At 45.1% G+C, this 26732-nt stretch overlaps 1 pseudogene; it reads left to right on the plus strand.

The window, feature by feature from the left end:
• Nucleotides 1-5689: 5689 nt before the first annotated feature.
• Nucleotides 5690-6093, plus strand: LOC119054349 (40S ribosomal protein S15a-like; annotated as a pseudogene).
• Nucleotides 6094-26732: the final 20639 nt, after the last annotated feature.

The raw sequence follows: 26732 nt of genomic DNA on the forward strand, positions 1-26732 counted from the left end.
GTACATTACTTTCTAGCTAAGCTGTGTGACGTTGGGCAAGTAGACACACCTCTCTGGGCTTCAGTACCCTTACCTGCAACAACCAAAGCTCCCCCAGGTTCCCAAGGGCTGTTCCTGCTGTGAAGCTGCTGCTTTAGTCTTTGTGCAACCCCTCTGGCCAGCTGATCTTCCTGTGAACCCCAGAAACACCTGCCTCCTCCCCACCCCTCCCCAAGAGCAGCCAGGGACCCTGTAGGCTGTGTTTATGAAAGATTCCAATCAATAGGACGTCAAACACCTTTCCCACGTTTCTGATATCAGGCTCTGACAGCCTCATCAGAGCAGTCGTCAGTTTTATCTGCATTTATGCTTCAAGGAGCGCCTAACTGACCCCGGGGAAATTCCAGCTCCACCGTCCACACACACATCCTCCCAGCACTTGGTGGGGAGGGAAACCCTTGCATTTCTAATTTGTTTCTTATCAGCAGTGTGCTTCTGGAACTGAGCGAGAACGCCAAGTTTGCAATGTCTTTCACTTGACTTAAGTGAACAGTTCATATTCCGGTTCCAGAGAGCAGGCTGCTGCGAGGGCCCTCCCCCCCCCTCCCATTTCCTGATCCCGGCTCCAACATTGTCCCTCTAGGCCACATTATGTGCAGGGTTCTAGACGTCATGGCAGGGTGGGAGCAAGCAAGGGAAGGGGTGGGGAATGACGGGGTCAGAAGGTGACCCTAACCGGTGAAAAGACAAAGGACAGTGCTAAGTGCACGCTGGAGCCAAAACGATCCCCAAATCCTGCAGTGAGTCACTTTTATTGGACACCACCGGTTCCAGGCCTGTTCACTCATAATGCTCTCAGCAGTCATGTGGAGCAGCTGTGCGGTGGGCCCCTGTGCAGGGGCGAAAAAACAAGGCTCAGCTGGTCAGCGAGATTCAGGACCAAGTGTGGCTGATTCCAAAGCCTCCTTGCTCCCCAGCCCAGGGGCCCAGGGGCCCAGGGGCCCCAGAGAACAAAACAGTCACCTCCCGTGAATTTACGTGACTATCAGTGTCACAGCTGCCGACTTCCAAGAGAATGTACTCTCTTTATTTATTTATTTTGTTCATGGAGGAGGAGACAAGATTTTACTGCAACAAAGCCAGTAACAAAGAAGATTTACCTTAGATCCGAGTCTTGGGCAGAATCGGTGCTGGAGAAGGATGCAGGAGCAAGGAGAGAAAGCGGCCCTCTTCGCCCCAGGTCCCCCTGCCTCTTGCTCCTGCTGCAAAGTCGGAGTCAGGAGCTAAATGATCTCCGAGGTTTCCTAGAGCTACAAGACCTCCTCTCATTCCCCCGCCGCCCCCCACACCAGTACTCAAGTCATGCAGACCTCGATTCCAGTCCCAGCTCCACGAGCCTCCCTCATCTGTAAGGTGAGGGTGGTATTCATACCTCCTTCATAAACACCCTGAATCCCAACATGTCTCACTCCCTCCACTCTAGGGCCCCACTCAAGCCCAAATCCCTGAAATAACCCCCTAATCTCCTTTCCTCCATTGCTCCCGCTAGCCACACCCACTACCCGGCAGGCGCAGCGGCCGTATAAAATGCAAAATACTCGTAAGTCTTGTAACTGTCTTGCTCAAAATGCTTCAGTAGCCTCTCACCTGTACTACAGTTTAAAAATCTCCGTTGTGGTCTTCAAGGCCCTCCCTTGCCTGCTTCCCTTACACCCTCCCTCTTGATTCCTCCACACCAACCATGTGGGCCTTCTATTTCCGGAAACGTTTCACAGTGAGGATGGTAGATGCCATTGAATGAGCATGTGTACTGTGTGGTCGTCGCATTCAAAATGACTGAGCGAGTAGAGCAACGAATCCGTACCAAATTTTGCACTAAGTTTGAACATACCTCCATGGAAACTATCTGGATGATTCAGAGGGCCTCAGCTATGGACGACTGGTGAATGGCAGCTTCATCACAACAACATGCCTGTTCACGCATCACATCTCATGCAGAGTTTTTTGGTGAAACATCAAATCAACCAGGTGACTCAGCTCCCTACAGCCCAGATTTGGTGCCCTGTGACTTCCCTCTTTTCCCCAAAAGCACCTTTGAAAGGGAAGAGATTTCATGATGAGATTCAGGAAAATATGAAGGGTCAGTTGATGGCAATAGGGAGAATTGTATGAGGTCCCAAGGTGTCTACCTTGAAGGGGACTGAGGTATCATTGTCTTATGTATGATGTTTCTTGTATTTTCTTCAATAAATGTCTCTATTTTTCATATTACCTGGCTGGATATCTTCTGCGCAGACCTCATACGTCATATAGATGGTGCTTCATAAATACTAGTAGAATGAATGAACGAATGAATGAGACCACGTAAGTTTTGGCCAAGACTACTAATTGTTCTCCATATCCACCATCCCCTCCTTCCTTTCAGTAATTAAAACCACAGGGTGTAGTTGGACACATTACTACCCACCTGAAGGCTCAGTTTTCCAGACTCTCTTGCAGCTACACGTGCCAATTTGACTAGGTTTGGGCCAACTAAGGTTGCCAGATAAGACACAGAATGCCAAGTTTACAGAATGTCAGATAAACAACCAATTTTTAGTATAGTATACCCAAAATTAAAATTCCTTTAATTGTTTTAGTATAAGTATGCCCCATTCAGAAGAAAAAACTATTGGATTTTGTTTACATGCGCAGAGTGAAGCATAGTCACAGTGTGGAATTAAACAAAAACCAGTAAGATTTTTGGTTCTCCCAACTTTGGTTCCCAGCTCCCTGGAGACACTCTGGAGTTCCGTAACTCACAGCTTTGAGCTCTTGAAATAATCTCGCGTCTGGAAACTCAGGGAGAAGAGGAGGAACCCAGAGTCCCTCCGCACGGGGGCTGCCACTGGTCAGCCGCGGGGCAGGGAGAAGTCCCACGATCTCTGTGGAAAGTCCTTCCTCCACACCCGCCACGCTGCCGCCTGGAGCCCGCCTGCCCACACCTTCACATGGCTGGCCCTCGCCCTTCCTGGGGTCTCTGCTCCAATGCCATCTCTTCAGAGGGGTCTCCCATGACCACTCCATCTAAAAGAGAAGCCCCCGTCACCCTCCATCCCCTGGCTGGCATTGTTTTTCTCTATGGCAACTGCCGTGTCCTACTTGTTGTTGTGTCTACTGGCCCATGTTCTGCCTTCCTACATGAAAGGTCAGCTCCAGGAGGACAGGGAATCGTGTCTGGTGTTCACTGCTCTACCACCAGCATCTCAAACGATGCCCAGCAGTGAATAGGTTCTGGATAAATATTTTTAATAAATGAATAAAAGCTAGATATAGACATGGATATAGAATAGATATGAATATACAGATAGATATATTGGTGTCACCAACAAGTCAGACAGGCTTTACCAATGACTTTCTTCCACAGTGACAAGTGACAGGACCTCTATATGCATTATGAGGCTGATGTTTTGCTAGAGAAAAAGCCTTTTAGCACAAGGCTTGACTCTCAGGTGACAAGGAAACCTATGCCAGGTAAGTGTAATGCTTCTACAGAATGTCAGGACTAAAGGGATCTGAAGTCCAAGCCCCTGCTGAGAAAACAGGGCCCAGGGAGGTGACGGGGGTCATGTTACAGCAGCAACTGATGCTGCAAAGCACTTGTTAGTGCAGGAAACACCTTTTGTTCACAGCCTTTTCTCTCATCTGATCCTCACAATTCCACTGGACAAGTGGTGGTAATACTGATAGCATTATAATTATATTGAAATGTAATCTATTAGCCTCCTGAACTGTGCTCTTAAAAGTGGCTAAGCTCTGGCTGCTGTGGCTCAGTGGATTGAGCCCTGACCTGCAAACCAAAAAGTCTCTGGTTCGATTCCCAGTCAGGGCACAGGCCTGGATTATGGGCCAGGTCACCAGGTGGGGGCATGCGAGAGGCAACGGACTCATGATTCTTTGGCACATTAATGCTTCTCTCCCTTTCTTTCTCCCTCCCTTCTTCTCTCTCTAAAAATAAATAAAATCTTTTTAAAAAACAGTTAAGATGGTAACTTTTATGTGTATTTTATCACAATTAAAAATAAAAATTTCATATACATAAAATCTGTGGCTAATATTCCCATATTTAACAGCCACTACTCTATTTTACACAGGAACCAAATAAAGCTCAGAGAAGCTGTCACTCACGGAGAAGGTGGCCTCAACATCGAGACTCCTGAGACCCGCTCTGGGCCTGCTCCCCAGGGAGAGGGCACCTTCACCCCACAAGCCTGCCAACAGCCAAGTCCAGCTACAAGATCAGTGTCCCGAGTTTTCCAAGCAGTCCCCTAATAAGCCTAATCCAGCACAGCTGCTCCAGCAGCCTGGCTGCAGAGACCTGCCTTTTCCTTGACACTGTGCCGAGGGGTAGCTGCTCCAACCAGACGACAGTGCAGTACAGACCATGTGTCATTTACACTCACTTTGGTGACAATTAATTTGCTTGGGGATCAAGGGTGTTCAGTGGTTAGATTAACACACAAAGAAAAACTAAATGAAAGCTTTGCTGGATAGAGCAATCTTGGTTGTAGGTCTTTAGATTTCATGACTTGAAATATTTCTTTCCAGCCCCTTCTTGCCTGTAAGGTCTCTTTTGAGAAATCATCTGACAGTCTGATGGGGACTCCTTTGTAGGTGACTGTCCCCTTAGCTCTTGCTGCTTCTAGGATTCTCTCCTTCATTTTAATCTTGGCTAATGTAATGATGATGTGCCTTGGTGTGTTCCTTCTTGGGTCCAACTTCTTTGGGACTCTCTGAGCTTCCTGGATTTCCTGGAAGTCTATTTCCTTTGCCAGATCGGGGAAATTCTCCTTTATTATTTGTTCAAATAAGTTTTCCACTGGTGGCTGTTCCTTTCCCCCTTCTGGTACCCCTATAATTCAGATGTTGGAGCGTTTAAAGATGTCCTGGAGGTTCCCAAGACTCTCCTCATTTTTTTGAATTCTTGCTTCTTCACTCTTTTCTGTCCAGCAAAACTTTCATTTAGAATGGAAGGACAGATAAAGTGCTTCTCAGATAAGATCAAATTCAAGGAGTTCATCATCACCAAGCCCTTATTATATGAAATGTTAAAGGGACTTATCTAATAAAAAGAAGTTAAAAAAACATGAACAGTGAAAGAACAGCAAACTCACAGTTATTAACAACCACACCTAAAACAAAAGCAAACTAAGTGGACAGCTATATCAGGAGCGGAAACATAGAAATGGAGATCACAAGGAGGGTTAGCAACAGGGGAGTGGGAGGAGGAGAAGGGGGGAGAAGGTACAGAAAATAAGTATCATAGACAGTAGATAGAAAATAGATGGGGGGGGGCAAGAATAGTATGGGAAATATAGAATCTAAAGAACTTGGCAATTAGTTTCTCTCCCTCTCTCCTTCTCTTCCCCTCAATAAATAAATAAAATCTTTTAAAAAATTATTTAAAAAAAATAAAGAACTTGAGACACATGGTCATAAACTAAAGGTGGGTAATGGTGGGGATGGGGGGGTAGGGTGGAGGGGAATGAAGGAGGGAATAGAACAACTGTAATGGCATAATCAATTTTAAAAAATTTAAAAAATTTTTTAAAAACAACAACAAAAAAAGAAAAACTAAACATTCGTGTCCTTTATCTCTTCGTTTCTCGACAGGTTAAGACCTATCAGTGACTACATGATATTCTCATTGAGCCTCTTCCCACCATCTGCCCATGCCGCCATAATGGTGCGCGTGAATGTCCTGGCTGCTGCTCTCAAGAGTATCAACAATGCTGGAAAGAGAGGCCAACGCCAGGTTCTCATCAGCCCATGCTCCAGAGTCGTCGTCCAGTTTCTAACTGTGATGATGAAGCATGGCTGCACAGGCGAATTTGAAAGTATTGGTGACCACAGAGCTAGGAAAATCACTGTGATCCTCACAGGCAGGTGGAACAAGCGTGGAGTGATCAGCCCCAGATTTGGTGTGCAACTCAAAGACCTAGAAAAATGGCAGAACAACTGGCTTCCATCCCGTCAGTTTGGTTTCATTGTACTGACGACCTCAGCGGGCATCATGGACCATGAGGAAGCAAGACGGAAACACACAGGGGGAGAATCCTGGGATTCTTTTTCTAGGGATGTAATACATATGTGCAAATAAAATGCCTCAATGGGAAAAAAAGATATTCTTATTGACAGTGTTTATCTATTCGACTTGCCTCCAAATTACACTTGAGAAACAAGAACATACCACAGTATTTTTGTACAGAAGTGGTGACCACAAGGGCTGGATATTAAAGAAAAACTTCCTGGCTTGAGATCCTAGTACAGCAACAACTCGGTACAATGTGACACGAAGAATCTGGCCCAAAGGGGTCAGAGCTCAGTAAAGCCCTCTGGGAAAAATGCATCTGGGTTCCTGAGTCCCTGTTTAATAGTAACACTGTGCTGGGGATGCAGAAGGGTTTGGTCTCCTGCACCACCTTTGCGCAAATGCCCAAAGCACTGTTCCGAGAAAGAGTCGGAGACCTGATTAGAAGAGTTCCAGTCATAGCATGGAGCAAATTACAATTTCCCTTCCTTGTCCTCCACCAGCTTCCCCACTTCACTTAGGCCATGCCTATCTCGATCAGTGGGCTGCCCAGGGTTACTTCAATATCAGGCTTCTCGGGGTAGGGCAGCATAAAGGTTAACTTTAGAACAGAGACCTGCGTTGGAATCTTAGCTCCATCATTTGCCACTTGTATGATCTTGGGAAGTTACCCAACATCCCTGGTCTTGTTTTCTTATCTCAAAAAAAAAAAAAAAAGGTGGGGGGATAATAATACCGCCTACCTCATACAACTGTTGTGTGAATTAAATGAGATATGTGCCAAGCAGTGACTTGTGCAGTGCTTGGTGCAAGCGCTCAATCAATGGGCCATTTCTAAACACCCACAATGCCTGCCTCGGCATTAATTACACAATACACTTCCACTTAGTGGTTATCTCCAGGTGATAGAATGGGTGATCTTTTAGTTGTTTTTATTGTATTTTATTAATAGTAGGAAGTGTTTATCGAGCACATATTATGTGCGAGGCCCTGTTGCAAGTGTCTTCTGTGTCTTATAATCCTCATGGAGTCCAATCATTCCACGGGTGGGAGGGGCGGGAACACCCAGGTCGGGTGGCTCTGGCACTTGCCCCTCTTAGCGGCTCTCGGCTCACTGCCTCTGCCAAGGAGTAGCTGTTACTTAAAACAATTTAAGATGCTAACTACATGCTTGTTGAGTGACTGTCAACTCCCATCCTAATCTGTAACAACCTCAAGATTGGGGAATTGAAACATCTTTTAATTCAGACTGAAATTTTTATTGAGAGCAGGGTGTTAGGCACTGGGCTGGACACTGGGAAATGCAATAGAAGTGGTGCCTCCCTTCCGGGTCTCGTAGATGTGGAAGGTGAATTAGCATCGCTCGTGGCTCACATTTGTTTAGTGCGCACCATGTGCTAAAAGCTTTATCTCATTTAGTCCTCAGAGCAAATCGATGAGATGGGTACAATGAATATCCCATTGTGCCAGTGAGAAAACAAAGTCTTCAAATGGTAATACCTTGCTCAGGCTTCCAAAAAAGCAGCAGCTGTACAGGCCAAGTGCCACGTGCTGCCACGGGAATGATTTCTGTCCCTTTCCTTTCTCCACTGTCTTAAAAAGCCGGTCACCTGCTAAGTGCTGGCAACACTCCTGGCAAAGTGAATACCAACTTTTGAATACACTCCCATCACTAAACACCAGTGCGTTTACCAGACAGTAAACTCTACACGCACACACTCACAGAGCCAGTGAGCTCTGAAGACTCCCTCTCCGAGTTTGCGACCTCTCCTCACATCTTCCCCACCAGCGGCCAGCACTTGGAGATGGCCTGAAGCCCAGAAGACACCGCTGCCTTCCTGTTCTCGCTTGCTAATTCTCAACTGCACCATGTTCTATATTACATCTGATTTATGGCCTAACAGGGCTCAGTCTAGCCCACAACCTTGACCTTGTAAAATGCACAGGGGAGTGGGGGGAGAATTTACTAATGACGGTGCTCATCTTAATGCACTGTAGGGAATTTTTTAAGTGGAAAAAGCTCAAGAAGCAGGGATACTGCAAACAGCCAATTAGGAATAACAATTGTGGGACGGCCCACTGCAGTTGATCTTCCAGCTCCTTGGGTTTCATCTAATTAAATCTTTCATTTCCACCAGGCAGCGTGCAATGCAAGCCTGTGTCTGCCTTTGTCAGCAGGAGATAATCAATAGGAGAAATGTGGATGCATTTCAGCATTTATTAGCAGCTCAATTGGAAATTGTTTTATTTTAATAACATCCTTGCCTTCTTTCTGTTCAGGGTAAATCGACAGCTTTGATGAATAAGAGACAACAGAAAACTGGTTTATATTATCCCATTAAGAGTAAAGAAATCAGAGAATGAAAGGGAGCTGTGAGAGAAATTGAAAAACACTTTAAAGCTGCATTTTCTTTGTTCAAACAAAACAAAAATGCCTTCCATTCGCTTTAAAAGATCATCAAACCTATCTGATTTCAGCTAGATATATCTTCCAAGGCCATACCAATAAATTCCCTCTTTTGGAGGTTTTCCACCACTTCTATTTGCAGCTCATACTTAGTTAATCTTGGTTAATTTCCACTGGAGCCGCAATATGGAATAGAGAGAACCAGGTACGAGATGAAGTTTGTTCACCAGAAGTGAACTCCAACGCCCAAACGCTCACAACCCCATAGGGTAGGCATGCTGGCGGAGGCTGGACACCTAAAGAACAAACACAGGACACACCGATAAGGCACTTACAAGAACCCACTCTGGGATTTCCACTGACCTGCGGGCCAGAGAGACCTCTCTTTGGAAATCCTGCCTGGTAGAGCTGAGCATTTAGTTGACAGCACCATGGGATTATCTCTTATCCAAAAATCAGACTGTTTTGCCCCAGTGCGATACCACTTCACACCCATCAGGTTGGCAATTATCAACTAAATAAATGAGAAGTGTTGGTGAGTATGTGGAAAAACTGGGACCCTGGGCACTGGGGGGTTGGGGGGAGGGTGGGATATAAAATGATACAGCCATGGTGGAAAACAGTCTGATGGTCCTTCATAAAACTAAACATGGAATTACCATATAACCCAGCAATTCCACTTCTGGGCACATCATACCCAAAAGAAGTATAAGCAGGGGCTTGAACAAATATTTGTACCCCAAGTTCATAACAATTATTCACAACAGCCAAAATGTGGAAGCGACACAATGTCCATCAATGGATGAATGAATTTTAAAAAGGGGTGTGTACAAACAATGAAACGCGCTTCAGCCTTTGAAAGGAAACCAACGCGTGCGTGAATGAACTCTGCAGACACCGAAGGTGCTGAGTGAAATAAGCCAGCCGGATTAGCTGAGGTACCTAGCCGGAGCAGTCACATTCACGGAGACGGGAAGTCAAGTGGTGGCTGCAGGAGCTGGGGCAGGGGGAAGCGTAGCGTGAGCATCTAATGGGCACAGAGCTTCAGATGGGAAAGATGAAGAAGTTCTGGAGGTGGATGGCGGTGATGGTGGCGCGGCGATCTGAGTGTATGTACCACCACACAAGCGTACATTTTAAAATGGCTAAAACAGTCAATTTTATGTTATATATGTTTGACACACACACAAATCTGAGTATTTCAACCCCCAGGTATGGTTACCCACTGGTATTTCCCATCCGAGCACACAGTGCATCCATTCATCCAGCAGCCCAAGCCAGACACCCGGCACCAGCCCTGACACCTGCCCACTTCAGAGACCCCCACTCCCAAACGAATGCCCAGTCCACTTCCTCCCAGGCCCTGCCCTCTTCTCTTACCTGAATTCTCAAAGGACCTCCTATTTAGTTTCCCCAGTCAGCTCAGGACACACACCCCCCCCCCCCGAGGCCATTCACCTCCAACAACCAAACCAGCTTTTACAGACACGAACCAGGTCCTGTTTTTCCCTGGCTTCAAAGCCTCCCCTTGCCCTTAGACTCAGACCTGGACTCCTCCCCAAGCCTACCTGTCCTGCAGCCAGAGGACCTCTCTAACTTCCCCTGGGCCATGTTCTCCCTCACTCTGTCCTTCCTCTAGCTCCTCAAATTAACTAGGTTCCATCCCCACGCAGGGCCTTTCCCCACAGCACCCCTTTCCCTGGAACATTCTCCCCTCGTTGCTGGCTGGGCTAAAGACTCCTTTACCATCAGGCCTCAGCACAAGTGGCACTTCCTTGAGGGCCCTTCTCGGATGCCACATTGCGAAGAGTCCCTCGGCTCTGTCTGGAGCACTCTCTTCTTTGTCTCCGGGGCACTCTTCACACTTCTGTGTCTGTGGATCCGCCCAACCCGAACCAGGAGACTGTCAGATCCCTGAGGTCGGTGCCTTGGTCAATATTCCCAGCGCTGAGGTCCAATACCTGGCCCAGGGTAGGTACTCATTTGTCTCAGGAATGAATAAGGAAAGGGATGCATGTTCTTTTAGGTCACAGAAACACTGACCTGCACCCAGACGGCCTCCACCTTTTCTGTTCTCAGGCGCCGGGGCTCTGATACCTCGCGGGGACCTGATGCCTGCTGCACCCACGCACCAGCTCACAACCACTCGGTGTTGGGCCTACCCACCCAAGGTCCCCCTGCAAAGGGCCTGGCTTTCCCTGAGACAGGAATAAGAGTGACGCTTTGTCAAAGACAAGGCGCTGTAATTGATTGAGTTGTTTCCTGAGATGATATAAATCCACTGACAAATGCCACAGCGCTGTTCAATCTCCTTGGTTTTCAACGCCATGCACCCTGCTGCGTGAGGAACAAATTCCTTGCAACAACCTGCGAGCGGCGACGTGGCTGGAATACAGAATTAGGTCTGCTGTTGCCAGGCTCCCCGGAGTGGTCCTGACCCCTTACCTCCGCAGCAGTGATGAAGCGGGGCTCCCTTGTGGTTCTTCCCCCTTCAGCAAACCGTCTTCCCGGAGGTCACGCTCCAACAAACGGTAACTCAGGTAATGACCAGTGCTACAGTGATTATTATTGTTATTATGGACTCTATTTTACTCTCATTTAATTAGTAATTATTTTAAATTACATGGCTGAAGAACTGCTACAATGGGTATTTCCTGGCAGTCAAGGGCTATTTCTCCAACCTTGCAGACATACGGGCAATTTTGAGTTCGGTGGTTAGAAACTGTAGTGGCGAATGCCTCTCGATGCCATATGGCACAGGCGGCAAACACAAGGCCCGCAGGCAGAATCTGGCCCTCCACCACCTTGTTTTATGCAGCCCAGCACCTTGTTTCTACCCGGTGGCAGCACCAAGCTCCTTGCCCCTAGTTAAGGGGAAGTTACATTTATACAGTCCTAAAATTACATTCCACCCTTTGAAGGCAACTGCGAGGCTGATGTGACCCCCACTGAAAATGAGTTAAACACCCCTGCCATACGGTGTCATCTAAGCTTAGTATCTTTTTACAAGTCTCACTTCTATCACCACTGAAGAGAAACACAGAACGCTATTTTCTCTCTCGACAGAGCTTCCCCACCAGCGTGTCCGTGAGTAACTGCGTGGAGGAACCCACCACCTCCCAGCACAGGCGGACCAGTTAGTTCCCTTCCGTGCACCGCAAAGAGGCTCACGGTGGCGGTGGACTCTTCATTGGCTCTACCCTGCGCACATCTTCTGTTGGGTGGCACCTAACAAATCTGGCACCAAACCCGGGTGAAATTGCAAACCTGTGTGGCCGGTGGGCACACATGCAGCAGCCTGGATAGCACCCTTTTATGTGTTTCAGTATTTTAGGAGTAGCCTCATTTCTACATTTAGGAGTAGCCTGCCTGATTTCTGCAAATGAATATGCTCTCTTCAGATCGCTGAACCCAGGGGACAGATAAGGAAGCGCTCAGTGCCAGACAATGACGACAGAATGTCAAAAGGACACAGGGACCCACTTGAAGCAGCTCCCACTGACCAAATCTGGGAGATTTTGCACATTAAAATAAATAGCGATCATAACAGATTACAATCGCTCAGTACTCAGTATCAGTAACCCATACTAATGGAAACAAATAAATGAGAAAGAAGAGAAAGCTCTTCTTTCTAGTAGAAAGAAAACTAATAAATGTAGGAATGATGGCAGTATGAGAAGTCACCCTTAGTCGACATTACAGTAGCAATTCAGCCAGTGGATGAATACAGCAGTAAAACAACAGTGGACGTTAAACTCTAGTAGGTGAACAGTTAACAAGGAGAGAGATATTTACATAGTCTTATCTATCTCCTCCCAAGACACTATTAATTACAAAAGGACTCCACAGTCACTTTACAGTAGAGACACCTGGCCCACCCCAACATAAGTGCCCCAGATTACAAACACTAGTAACCAAACACACATCATGTGCCACCACGTGGGGTGCGATGAAAAAATAAAAACACAGCATCCGGGACTTCCTGGCCGCAGTGTGCGTAACCTGAGTCTGTCCATGAGGAGAGAGATCAAGACCAAACTAAGGAAGGTTCTACAACATGGCTGGCCTACAACTGTCCACCGTGTCCAGGTCCACTATGTCCAGGCCACAAAACACCGACTCAGCAGCTCTACTTCTGTGCAAATACTCCAAAGAGGTTACAGCAAGGATGCAGGTACCTGTACACTCGTGTTCATAGATGCATCATTCACAGCAGCCAAGAGGTGGGGGCAACCCAAGTATCCAATGATGGCTGGATAGATAAACAAAACGTGGAATATACACACAATGGAACCTTACTCAGCCTTAAAAAAATTAAAAAATAAAACCCTCTGGCACATGCTATATGGATGAACCTTGAAGATACTCTGCTAAGTTAAATAAGCCAGTCACAAGAAAGGACAAATATTGCACGATTCTACTTGTATGAGGTACCCAGTGGTCACACTCACAGAAACAAAAAGTAGAATGCTGGTGGCCAGGGGCCGGGGTGAGGGAGAAATGGGGAGATGCTGTTTGAGTACAGAGTTTCACCCGGGGAAATGGAAAGCTCTGGAGATGGATGGTGGTGATGGTTGTACAAAGTGAATGTAATTAACGCCGCAGAGGTACACACTTAGAAATGGCTACAAAGGCTAAGCGTCATGTTGTATGTATTTTACCACTGTAAAGACAGGAATTCAAGCTTTCAAGTCAAACCTGGAACAGGGAGAAGGAGGTAATCTTTGGAGGTGATAAGTTAATGGCACTGATAGTGATGACAGTTTTATAGGTGTATTCTTATCTCCAAACGCATCAAGTTGTACATCAAATACCTACAGCTTTTTGGATGTCAATCATATCTCAATATAGCAGCTTAAACAAACCTCAGTTCCTATTGTGACTCTGCCACTTACTAGCTGTGTAACCCTGGGCAAATTACTTAATTTCTTTGAAACTCTGGTTTCTCATTTATAAAATAGAGACCATATTCAAGCTGAGGAGGAAGATAATATATTTAGCATATTACCTGGCACACTGTAGGCACTTGAAAAAATTAGCAAGACTATCAACACTTAGAGACATAAAATAACATACTGTGTGTGTTCAGAAAACTATAGCTAGTTTGGTATGGTTGGCGTATGTGGTGATTAGCAGTGACGCTAGAATGAAAACCAGGTCTTTTATGCCAAAATAAAGAGTTTAAACTTTGTCCTGAAGCTTGTGGAAGGTCACTGGAAGTTGTGAACAGTAGGGGAAATGTTAGAGAAGGTTGCAGAGAGAGGAGGGAAGAAAACACTAAGCTTCGGTTTTAGGGACTTAGACGTCTGTATATTTCACTCAGTAATGGGCTTTCTCCTCCCCATTAACACAGATAATTAACACCATAGGGAAACAAATCATTAAAGGGAATGCCACATTTAACACTCTTACTTTGCGCCCAACACTCAGAAGAGGGAACTGGATATAAGGTAACTAGTTGGCTGCACACCACAGTCAAGTTACATCCAAAAGAAACTCCAGAACGATGCTCTCTCCTCATCTCCCACTTGACTCACTGCATGGAGGGTACAGGGGCTTCTCGTGCTTCTGTGACTTAACCAAAGCTTCCCACTGCGTTCTCCATCTGTCCCCTGCCTGGTGCCAAGCTCTCTTCAGACCCTGAACAGCTGTGATGAGCAGGGCTGGGTCGGAAGAGTTTTGCTCAGAGTACGACCTGCACCACAAGGCTGGCCTGCGTCACACCACCTCATCTCGTTTAGGTTCTAATGTGGTCGTTTGCACCACCATCGGGGAACGCCATTCTCGGTAGCTGCTCCCCACTGATTTTTCTTTGCATCTATAAAGCTTCAGCTCTTATGTGAAATCTCAAGGTGATGAAAAGAGGCCAAAAGCGCATATTTCTCCTAGGAAAGCTGCATTCTTGATCTGGTTCTGCTCGGTCCCCTAAATGAGATTTATTTTTTATTTTACTAGGGGTTTTTTTCTGATTGCATAGGTAATACACATTCCACCTAGACAATAGTAAAAGTATAGAAAAACACAAAAATTAAAAATAAAAATTGCCCATAATCTTAAAATATTAGTATATATCCTACAGGGTCTTGTTTTCCCAGTTTTCTTTCTATGCATATCTGAGTTACTCACTTTTAAATTGTGCTCATGTTGTACACACTTAAAAACTTACCTGTTAAAAATTAGCTATTTCTACATACCAGAAAATATTCTTAGCACTCCACATGCTCGGTGACTAAGTGTACTGTCAACATATCCCTACTATGTCATTCAAATGATAAAAACCTGTTTCCATGGCTGCACAGCACAGCATCCCATCGCGTGCACCAGGACCGTGGTGGCCAACGTATGGGCTGTTCCCCGAACAAGCTGTGGGCCTGGTGCAGGGTGGAGTCTGCCTGGGGAAAGAGGAAGCACCCTTTCCAAGTTACACGGTGCTGCCGTTTTGGCTAGCGAATGCTCAGCATACAAAGGTAGCATAACCTAGCCAGCTTCCTGTCGTGAGAATGCTTTATTTCCAAATATCACGATTGCACAAAGATATTTGTGCACATCTTGTTAAATCAAAGAAGAGACCGTTTGTGAGGCTCTCATTAATGTTGCTGAACTTGCTCCCCTACAACTTCCCGATACCGGAGGTTTCCATTGCTTTTAATCCCGGACAAGTGAATGTGTGACAAGTGCACACCTCTAATGGGCAACTATTTGATGACTAGACAGAATGAGTATTTTTAAATGCTTTTTAGTAACACGTATTTCTTCCCTTAAAAATGGCCTACCCATATTCCTTGCCTGTTTTAGTATTGGGCTATTATTGGTTTTATTGATTTCAAGGGCTCTTTGTATTTAAAGAATGTTGACCCTTTATCTGCCATACATCTTAACAATATTTCCCCCAATTGCATATTGTATTTCAGTTCTGCTTTGATGTTTTAAAACCTGTACGTCATTTTTAACTTAGGAGTAGTCAAATCTGTCCACCTTCTCCCTCTATGGTTCCTGCCTTTACTTTGATATGTGCATGTCACATGGAATTCACCCATAGTTGTTTACATTCTTTATTAAACATCTTACCCTTTGACCTCAGTTCTTTTAAAGTGGCCTTGGTTTATAAGGCTCAGAGTCTGTTAACTGTGCTACATCAGGTGGCTGCTTTGGCTGAGCGCTCTGGACAGGAAGTGGGGACTTGGACGAGGAAAGGGCAGAGACTCATCTTTACCAAAGAACTTAGCCTTTCTGTGCCTAAACTGTGGGTGTAAAATGCAGGAAATTGCATTTGCATTCCAGTTTTACCTCTTTCTTTCTATTGGTCCTTATACGGAGGGCTGCACGGTTGATGGATAACAATAAAACGGATGTCCATATAATTGCCCTCCATATTACAGAGACAGAAAGAGAGGAAGACAGGCAGAGGGCAAAGGTGAAGAAGGGGCTGGGGAGGGAGGGGCTCCTGCAGTAGGCCCCTCCCCAGGGACACACCTCTCCTACCTCCTAGTAACCACCACCCTGACTTCCATGTTGCCTTTATGCTTTTATCTCCTACACATTCATCACCTCTATTTCCTGTGTATTTCTAAGTTTTTAATGGCTTTATTTTTTTCATTCATGCCTATTATCCATTTGCAATCTATCTTCCTATATGATGTAAGGAATCAAAAGTTATTTTTCCCCAAATGGCTTACCAATGATTTCAGCGCTATTTATAGCACCAAACTGTCTTTCTGAGCCTTTTTATTTAAATTTTTGGTCAGGTATTTTGAGATGCAATTCATCCTTTTAAGAGTGTAATTCTATAAATTCTGACAAGCACATCCAGTCATGTAGTTACCCACCACAACCAGACAAAGAATTTCCATCACTCCCAAAAGTCCCCGTGGGCCCTTTTGTAGTCGATTCTCCATTCCCACCTACCACCCCTGGCAACCTATACATAATTGTGCATTTTCCTGGTCATGCAGTACACAGTCTTTGGAGTCTGGCTTCTCTCACTCAGCATCGTGCTTCTGAGATCCACCCATGCCATAGTCGGACACTCACCCTTTCTGCTGGTGAGCAGCATTCTGCTGTGTGCAGGCACCATGATTTATAGAGTCACTCTTGCACCCCAAGCATAATGCTAGCTGCAGGTTTTCGTAGATGTCCTTTATCAGATTCAGGAAGTTCCAGTTTGCTGAGAGTTTGTTGGGGTTTTTTTTCTTAATATAAATGGATGTCCAATTATATCAAATGGTTTCCACTCACCTATTGAGCAGCTGCCCTGGGAGTAATAGCCTTTGCCACCCTAGAGACTTGAGGCTTTACTCTGCCGTCCAGGGGACAGTGCCCAGGACAGGGGCACCCACTGATCACTTTCAGGTCTGTGGGCCACGGAGTGTGCTGCCCTACCTCTAGCAGCTTAAGGCTTTTGATTTCTAAGCGGGAAGAATGCAGGGATTCCATGGCATCTTGGGTGCCCCACCACCATTGGTTGCCACCCCCCTTGCCTGTACTCACAAGTGGGCTGGTGAGAGCCTGTCTCCTGCCGTCCCAATAGTTCTGTGAGCACCTCCTAGTAGGAGTCTGAGGGTTGGGGGGACTGTGCAGCTGACCGTGAACTCTTTTTCTATCTCAGCTATTCCAGATCCCACATACGGATTTGGCTGGTGAGCTACAGTTTAGCTGACTTCTTCCTACCCATGTGGAGAATGGTGGGACCTCTGCTTGCTGCGCTCCGCTGGAGGGGAGACAGTCTGTGTAGCCCATCTCTCCTCTGGGGATCCCATCTCTCTTCGGAGTTAGATCACTCGGTTGCCTCACACTCATCTTTCTCATGGGCTCGAGAAAAGCAATGATTTTGTAGTTTATCATCTGCTCATTGTTAGGACAGGAACTATGTACTTAGCAGCTTTCCACATCCTAAGAAGAACCCTAAGAGCATTTCAGCTCCACCTTTATCCTATATCAAATGTATACTTGAACCTGTGCAGGGCTATTTTTATTCTTCCACAGGAATCATGCTGCTTTGATAATAAATCTTTCTTTCTGGCAGTGTAAGTCACCCCTCAATCTTTGAGAAATTCCTCAGCCTTTTATTAAGCTTCCCAGGTGACCTTAGAATTATATTGTCTAGTTAAAAAAAATACTTTTGACATTTTTATTAGAATCGAAATGGCTGAATTATTGAGTTGCGCCATCCAAGGATGTGGTATGCCTTACCACTGGTTTAAATCTTCAAGTTCCCCAATAAAGTTTTGCAGCTTTATTTATATGGGTCTTCCATACATTTCTTATGTCAAGTTTATCCCTAGCTATTTTATATCTTACTATTTTAATGCCTTTTTAAAATTGTATTTTCTGATCATTGTTAACTTAAGCATGTTTTGCATGCTGATTTTGTAACCAAGAGCTTTATTGAGCTCTCCTTTCCTGTAATAATTTTCCAGTTGATTTTCTTGGGTACCCAGATACACAATTATATGCAAGTGATAATCTGTCTCCTGCTTGCCAAAGATTTCTCTCTCGTTCCAGTTTGTCTTGCTGTGCTCACTGAACTCTGAGGACATTTGAAACGGCCATGAATGGGAGGCGTACCTGACTTCGGTGGGGACATCGGAGCGGTGCCAGCGAGTGTGACAATGCTTGAGGCCGATGCAACAAACCCGCGTACTGGACAAGCACTCCAATCCCCTTTTAGCTTGTACATGAGAAATGAAATAGCAGCCCCTAACGTTCAGAAACTGGCCAGGCACTTGCAGCTAGGCCGTGTTGTTCCTCATGCCGGACACACACCAACTCACAGAACGCTCATTCAGACAAGGTCACTCTGAGACCCTGATTAAGTGAGGTCAGGCAAGCCCACACCATGAGCTTGTTTGAGTGCAGACAAAAATAGGGTCACTGTGCCACCCAAAAACACCAAGCATTCCCCTCTCTTGGGAAAAATGAGTGACTGTTGCTTCTTTACCAGTTATGACTTTTTCCTCACCCTTGTTGGCCTTCCCAACATATGGTATTTACTGAGATACTCAATCACGGAATTCTCACCCCCCGCCCCACACTTTTGGACAGCATCCAGCCTACAGCAAATCCTTGCCTCCTTGGACGCTCCACAGATCAACCCATCAAAACCCAGATCCTGTAACAGGCGCAGACACCCTCTTGTTAAGACAATCCATAGTTCCCGGTGGCGGGTGTTCTCCCTCCGTGCAGCGGCAAACCCGATTTGTTCAACTACAGTCATGCTCGAGTGCTCGCTTCGGCGGCACATATACAGTCGTGCTCGTGGTGGTCTGTGGCTGTGGGAAACTGACGCGCTTCGAGAGTCTAGAAAACTAAAAAGTCCATTTCTAGATTCCCTTATAGCTCAGGTTCAGTCATACGAGCTTTCTGCCAATCATTTCTACCTATGCAAGGGTCAGATGAGGAAAAGAACAACATGAGGAGGCTATCACGGTTTGGGAGAGTATACAAGTAGATGCTAGCAAGCACAGCACAGAGGGATCTGGCCGTCTGGAGCAGCTAAGGTGGAACCCCAGTATCAAGCCCAGAGCATCGTGGTGGTCTTTCCATCAGAACGGTCCTGTATTAGTGAACAATTTTTATTTTTAGCTGTGTCATCCTGGCTGCACTGTTCTGGCTATGTAGCTCTAAAATCTAGTTCTTGGGCCCACTTGGAAGTCCTTTCCTTGATCTAACATTTTTAAATAATTCCCTTCCGCTTAAATTATCATATTTTGTACTGTAGAACACACACCCACATTTTTGTGTGCATTATACACAGGATTAAGTGATCATTATACCCATGTATAACGTGCATCCTTCTTTTTCCCTCAAAAATGTGGGCAAAAAGTACGCATTATACACAGCAAAATGTGGCCTTACAAGATGTTGTGACGAGAATCTTACTGCCTTAGTGTGGAGTCTTAGACGGAGGCACCACGGCAACAGGTAATGGGATGCCAACATGATGTAAGAGCGTCACTTCCAACTCTCAAATATTATTTAAGCTCATCTTCTGGCCACTTCTAACTCAGAACCACGTAGACAAGGGGATGCTGTGAAGTGTAGTTCCGAGTGAACCAAGTGGGCTATAGAATGATCTGGCACATTCCTCCACAGGATTCTTAAATTTTTCTGTATTTTTATGCCCTTTAAACATAACTATTGTATTTTTTAGTTTAATGTTTATTGTAATTTTTTTCCCATTACCATTTGGTCCCTTTATAACTCCTCCCCCCAGCAATCACCACACTGTGGTCCACGTCCATGAGTCCTTTTTGCTCAGTCCCTCGGCCCCCTGAACTCCCCCGCCTCAGCTGTCATCTGCTCTCCATCTATGAGTCTGTCCCCATTTCCCTTGTTAGTTCAGTGTGTTCATCAGATTCCACATATGAGTGAGGTCATATGGTATTTCTTAATTGGGCTCATAGGATCTGTCCATTTCAATTTATTTTCCAAAGAACCATGAGTTAGAAGTGTTCTGTTTTCAAGCAGATTATGCTTAAAGTTACTTACAGAATAAATTTCTGGTTTTAGGACAGTATAATTTTTAAAATTGGTCTATATAATTATTTGGGAGAATCTCTGAGATCTTTTTCATGATAAGCCTGGAATCAATCTTAGAAATTCTTACAGCCATTTGAAAAGCATAGGTATTCTCTGTCAGATAACTTGAAGTATTTATCACAGCTATTATACCATGTCAAAAACCCACTTCAAATCTCAATGACCTAAACAATAGAAACATTCTTCTTCGTGAGTCTACAGGTCAGTGTGTGGTAATTTTTCCTGTCTCCACAGGGCTCATTCATGCCTGGGTAGCTTGGGCTGGGTAGGCAGCTGTGCTGATGTAGGCGGGCTCCCATATCTTCAGTGGTTGGCTGGCTGTAAGCTGTGGGCACAGAGCTCTCATCCCCCTCCACAGCCTCTCGTCCCCCAGCAGGTTACCTGGGGCTTATTTACGATGTAGAAGCAGAGGTCCAAGAAAGAGGACGCAAGCAAGGCCTAGGCTGAAAACCTGCAAGCTGTTACTTCTGCCACATTCTAGAGGCTAAAAAAGTCACAAAGTCGACCCAAATTCAGGAAGTCAAAACAGACTCCACCTCTTAACTAGAAGAACTAGAAAGTTGTATTGCACAAAGCATACAAAGAGTGAAGACAGATAAACACATTTAAATCAGAATTTCTTACCCTGGGACCCAGTATGGATAGTTGGAAGTTATAGATGGCCCTCCGGAGGTTTAGAAATCTTCCCAAATTGACTGTAGAATGTGCTCCTCCATATGTGCAGAACAACTTTTAGGTTCACTTAAATCTCTTTCCCTTAAATTCCACTTTGTTTGATATTGATATTACTATCCCTTACTTCACAGAATGGACTTTTTACAAGTCTCCTTGAGCCATAAGTGAAAATAATAATTCAAAGATGGCAGTGGAGGCAGACATGACTCACCTCTTTGTACAACCACATCAAAATTACAACTAAAATACAGAACAACCATCATTCAGAACTATTAGAAATCAAATTGTGTGGTGGTCTGACAACTAAGAAACTACATGCATCCTGACTGAACTAGCAGGCTGGCAGCGTATCTGAGACTCCATCAACCTGACACTCTTTCCCCAGCCCTGGAGATCCCCTAAGACTCCACCCAAACCAACTTTGCTTTTTCCATGTGAATGGCTGGTCTTGGCTTGTGCCTCACAACTTCCTAAATCCTATCACACAAGCAAAAGCTGGCCTCAGTGAGCCCCAGGCCTGGCACCAGCAGTACCCAGCCTAGATTCACAGCTTGGCTTCCCCCGGGAATCTCCAAGACCGGCATAAGAAGCAGCCATCTCAGACTGCTTTATAGCTCAGGCAGGGTGTCCTGGGGCAGAATACAGGTCAGGCTGACCTTGGCCTGTACCGAATGGGAAACCCCAGGGCCAGCTACAGACCACACTGGAGCACCACCACCTGCCCCTGCACAGCTGATTCTCCACAGAGGATGGAGGTTGGCGGTCAGCGGTCCCAGCTAATCCTTGCAGCTAACTGGCCTGGGTAAATCCCTCCCAATCATCTACCAACAGCAACCAAAGTTCAACTACAAGAGTGTGTACTCAACCCACACGAAGAGCACACCTCAAGTACCCAGCTTGGGTGATAGGGGAGGCTATGCCACTGGACCCTATAGGACACCTACTACATTAGACCACATTACCAAGACATAAAGTCAAAGCTGCTCTATCTAATCACAGAAACAAATACAGGGAGGCTGCCAAAATGAGGAGACAAAGAAACATGGCCCAAATGTAAGAACAGATCAAAACTCCAGAAAGAGAACTAAAAATGCAGATAAGCACTCTATCAGATGAAAAACTCAAAACAATGGTTATAAGGATCCTCAAGGAACTTAATGAGGACCTCAACAGTGTAAAAAAGATCCAGTCAGAAATGAAGGATACACTAAGTGAAATAAAGAACAATTTCCAGGGGACTTCCGCCAAGATGGAGACGTAGGTGGAGGAACCACCTCACCTCTGTGCACAACCAAATCTAAGAACAACTATTTTTAACAGCAGTCACAACCAAGCCACACAGAAAATCGACAATACGGAGTCCAAAGGACAACTAGATACTCAGCTGTACCGGTACGAGGAGCGAGGCCAGCATCGGAGCAGGTTAGCAAGAAAAAATTCCCGGGGTGGTGCGCACAGGCAACCGAGGGCGCTGATCGCTAGCGAGCTGGCTGCCGGAGCGCACAGGGAAGAGGCGCGGTGGGTCTGTCGGTCGCGCGCATTTACGTGCGGAGAAACCAGTGAGAAGGGAAGCCGGCGCGGGGCAGCAGGCTCGCACAATTCCGATCGGATAAACAAGTCCCAGGCGTGTGGAGTGACTGGATGCGCTGGGCGAGCGGAGAGGACCGCCATTGCTCCCTCTCTGACCACGCCCCCACACACAGCGTCACAAACCAGCGACCTGGGTCTCCCCGTCCTGGTAAACAACTAAGGCTTCGCTCCGTTCACTTAACAGCACGAATAGACCAAAAATGGCTCTAGGACAACTCAGAGCCCCAGAACCAATAGACCTAAGTGATGAAGAAATAGCCAGTCTTTCAGATGCACAGTTCAAAACACTGGTTATCAGGATCCTTACAGAACTGGTTGATTTTAGTCACAAATTAGAGAAACATATGGAAGCTAAACTAATTGAAATGAATGGTGATACAAAGGATACCAATAGTAATGGAAAGAAAATTGGGACTCAAATCAAGGGGAGTGGACCAGAAGGAAGAAAAAAATGATCAAACAGAAAGGAATGAAGAAATAAGAATTCAGAAAAATGAGGAGAAGCTTAGGAACCTCCAGGACATCTTTAAACGTTCCAACATCCGAATTATAGGGGTACCAGAAGGGGGAAAGGCACAGCCACCAGTGGAAAACTTATTTGAACAAATAATAAAGGAGAATTTCCCCAAGATGGCAAAGGAAATAGACTTCCAAGAAATCCAGGAAGCTCAGAGAGTCCCAAAGAAGTTGGACTCAAGAAGGAACACACCAAGGCACATCATAATTACATTAGCCAAGATTAAAATGAAGGAGAGAATCCTAGAAGCAGCAAGAGCTAAGGGGACAGTCACCTACAAAGGAGTTCCCATCAGACTGTCAGCTGATTTCTCAAAAGAGACCTTACAGGCAAGAAGGGGCTGGAAAGAGGTATTCCAAGTCATGAAAACCAAAGATCTACAACCAAGATTGCTCTACCCAGCAAAATTTTCATTTAGAATGGAAGGACAGATAAAGTGCTTCTCAGATAAGACCAAATTCAAGGAGTTCATCATCACCAAGCCCTTATTATATGAAATGTTAAAGGGACTTACCTAAGAAAAAGAAGATAAAAAAGATGAACAATGAAAGGACAGCAAACTCACAGTTATTAACAACCACACCTAAAACAAAAGCAAACTAAGAGGACAGCTAGATCAGGAGCAGAACCATAGAAATGAAGATCTCATGGAGGGTTAGCAACAGGGGAGTGGGAGGAGGGGAAGGGGGGAGAAGGTACAGAAAATAAGTAGCATAGACAGTAGATAGAAAATAGATAGGGGGAGGGTAAGAATAGTAGGGGGAATACAGAATCTAAAGAATTTGAGACACGTGTTCATGAACTAAAGGGGGAAATGGTGGGGGAGGGGTATGCAGGGTGGAGGGGAATGGAGGGGGGAATAGAGCAAATGTAATGGCATAATCAATTAAAAAAAGTTAAAAAAAAAAAAGAACAATTTCCAGGGATACAATAGTAGAGTGGATAAAGCTGATAATCAAATCAATACTACAGAACATAAGGAAGCAAAAAGCAAGCAATCAGAACAACAAGAAGAAAAAAAGAATCCAAAAAATGAGGACAGTATAAGCAACCTCTGGTACAACTTCGAGAGGTCCAACATTCACATCATAGGGGTACCAGAAGGAGAAAATAAAGAGCAAGAAATTGGAAGTCTATTTGAAAAAATAATGAAAGAAAATTTCCCTAATTTGGTGAAGGAAACAGACATGCAAGTCCAGGAAGCACAGAGAGTCGCAAACAAGATGGATGCAAAGAGGCCCACTCCAAGGCACCTCAAATTAAAATGCCAAAGGTTAAAGATAAAGAGAGAATCTTAAAAGCAGCAAGATAAAAGAAGTTAGTTACCTACAGGGGAGTTCCCATAAGACTGTCAGGTGATTTCTCAAAAGAAAGGCTAGAAGAGATTGGCATTGACACTCTTGCAGGCTAGAAGGGATTGGCAAGAAATACTCAGTCATGAAAAGCAGGGACCTGCAGCCAAGAGTACTCTATCCAGCAAAGCTACCATTTAGAATCAAAAGACAGATAAAAAGCTTCTAGATAAGAAGAAACTAAAGGAGTTCATCATCACCAAACCATTATTGTATGAAATGTTAAAGGGACTTCTTTAAGAAAAAGATGAAAACTATGAACAATAAAACGGCAAAAAATATAAATCTATCAACAACTAAATCTAAAACACAAACTAAGCAACCAAGAAGAACAGAGACAGAATCACAGATACGGAGAGAATGCTTTGATGGTTGCCAGATGGGAGAGGTGTGTGGGAGAATGGGTGAAGAGGTGAGGGATTAAGTACAAATAGGTAGTCACAGAATAGCCATGGGGGTATAAAGTATAGTATAGGAAAAGGAGTAGCTGAAGAACTTATTCGCATGACCCATGGGCATGAACAATGAGGGAGTGGGGGGACGGAGAGGGGCAAAGGGGGAAATCAGGACAACTTTAATAGCATAATTAACAGAATATAAAAATAATTCATTCAAGTTTCCATTGGATGAACAAAATATTTTACTTCAGTGGACAAGTATGTTTCATTTACCAATATTTCTTCTCTCCCATCCAACATATCTGTAATTCTATGATATATCCTCCATTATATATTAACAGAATTTACAGTAGGCTTGTTTGACTTAAGAATAAGGCTAAATAAACTCTCGTGTAGAGATCTTACCCTAGAGAGTTACTTCAGAGACAGAGGCTTAAGAAGAGATGCCCATTCCTAGAAGTATTAATAGTATCACCCCTGCAACTTTCTCCTGCTTTGGGATCTGTCTGGAGGCTCACCTACTGCAAAAATATTTCCTGTTTTAAACACACGCATGTGAAGAACCCTGCTTCAATAACTAAAATTGTTATTCCAACCTCTGTATTAAAATGAAATGCATGGAAAAACTAGTTTTTTAATCACTTACAGAAAAATACGCCCATTTTATTCTGTGATGTTTGCAGTACACTTGACACGTCTTTCCCCTTGGGCTTACTGGGAACCTTGTAAAGTTTGACAGGTCGAAGTCAGCTCCCAAAAGAGCACATTCCCAAAGTGCTAAGACATGACTTCAAAATGCTAATCAACAGTATTTCTGGTCCAGCTTGTTTGGGGCTCTCTGAGCCTCCTGGACTTCCTGGAGGTTTATTTCCTTTGCCAGATTGGGGAAGTTCTCCTTCATTGTTTGTTCAATATGGAAATTGCTCAATAAATTATGAATAGAACTATCACATGATCAACTAATTTTATTTCTGGACAATTATATGAAGAATATGAAAAAACTGAACTTCCATCAAGATGAAGGCGTAGGTGGAAACACTGTGCCTTCTCGCACAACCAAGTTTAAAAACGACAGAGTTTTAGCAACAAAAACACAGCCAAAACACAAAAAATTGAACTATACAGAAGTCCGACAACATACAGAAATCTGACAACAACGAACCATTCAGCCAGACTGGTAAGAAGGGCGGAGCAAGCAGCGAAGCGGGTCAGGCAGGAAATATCCCCTGACCCAGACCCACACCCAGGTAGTCCCAGGCGGACCCAGTGAGAGTGCAAGGTGGCAGGCTGACCACGGTCACACATTCGAGTGCAGATAAACCAGCAAAGGAGCGAGCAGTGAGACAGACAGCGCAGAACCCTGCAGCAGCAGAGCAGACCGCCATTGCCCCTCTTTGACGCCGCCACCACATAAAATGTCACAACCCAGTGACTGAGTTGCCCCTCCCTGGTGAACATCCAAGGCTCCACTCCTCGTACATAACAGGTATAAACAGACCAAAACGTGGCTCAAGAAGAACTCAAAGCCCTAGAGCCCATAACTCTAAGTAACCAAGAAATAGCCAACCTATCAGATGCACAGTTCAAAACACTGGTGATCAGGATGCTCACAGAACTGGTCGATTTTAGTCACAAATTAGAGAAATGAAAGAAGGCTAAACTAATTGAAATGAAGGGAATTGCACAGGAAACCAATAATGATGGAAAGGAAACTGGGACTCAAATCAAGGGACTGAACCAGAAAGAAGAAAAAAATGACCAAACAGAAAAATATTAAGAAACAAGAATTCACAATCGTGGGGGGTTCGTCGCAGCGGAAGGGCAAGCAGGAGTCGGGCCGCAGGTTTACCTGGGCCCCGGGAGGGGTCGGGCTTCCAGGAAGAGCACCGGCGCTGGAGAGGATTGGCTGTACTCTGGCCCTCACCCTCTATAGTCTGATCCGTAGCTTTCTAGGAAAAGCGCGGGCAACTCTGGAGACTCCAGGGACCGGAGCCTAACACCCGGGAATTCACACATGAGATTGAGGCGCGGCTGACGCGTGTCAACAACTGAGAGAGCTGTACACTCTAAAACTCTTCTGGACTTCCGCCAAGATGGAGGTATAGGTGGATGTGCCGTGCCTTCTCACACAACCAAGTTTAGGGACAACTAAATATTAGCAACAGAAATCACAGCCAGAACACGGAAAATTGAACTTTTCGGAAGT

This window comes from Artibeus jamaicensis, unplaced genomic scaffold, assembly GCF_021234435.1.
Source record: "Artibeus jamaicensis isolate MK-2021 breed Jamaican fruit bat unplaced genomic scaffold, CSHL_Jam_final contig_432, whole genome shotgun sequence".
In the NCBI taxonomy this organism is placed as follows: domain Eukaryota; kingdom Metazoa; phylum Chordata; class Mammalia; order Chiroptera; family Phyllostomidae; genus Artibeus; species Artibeus jamaicensis.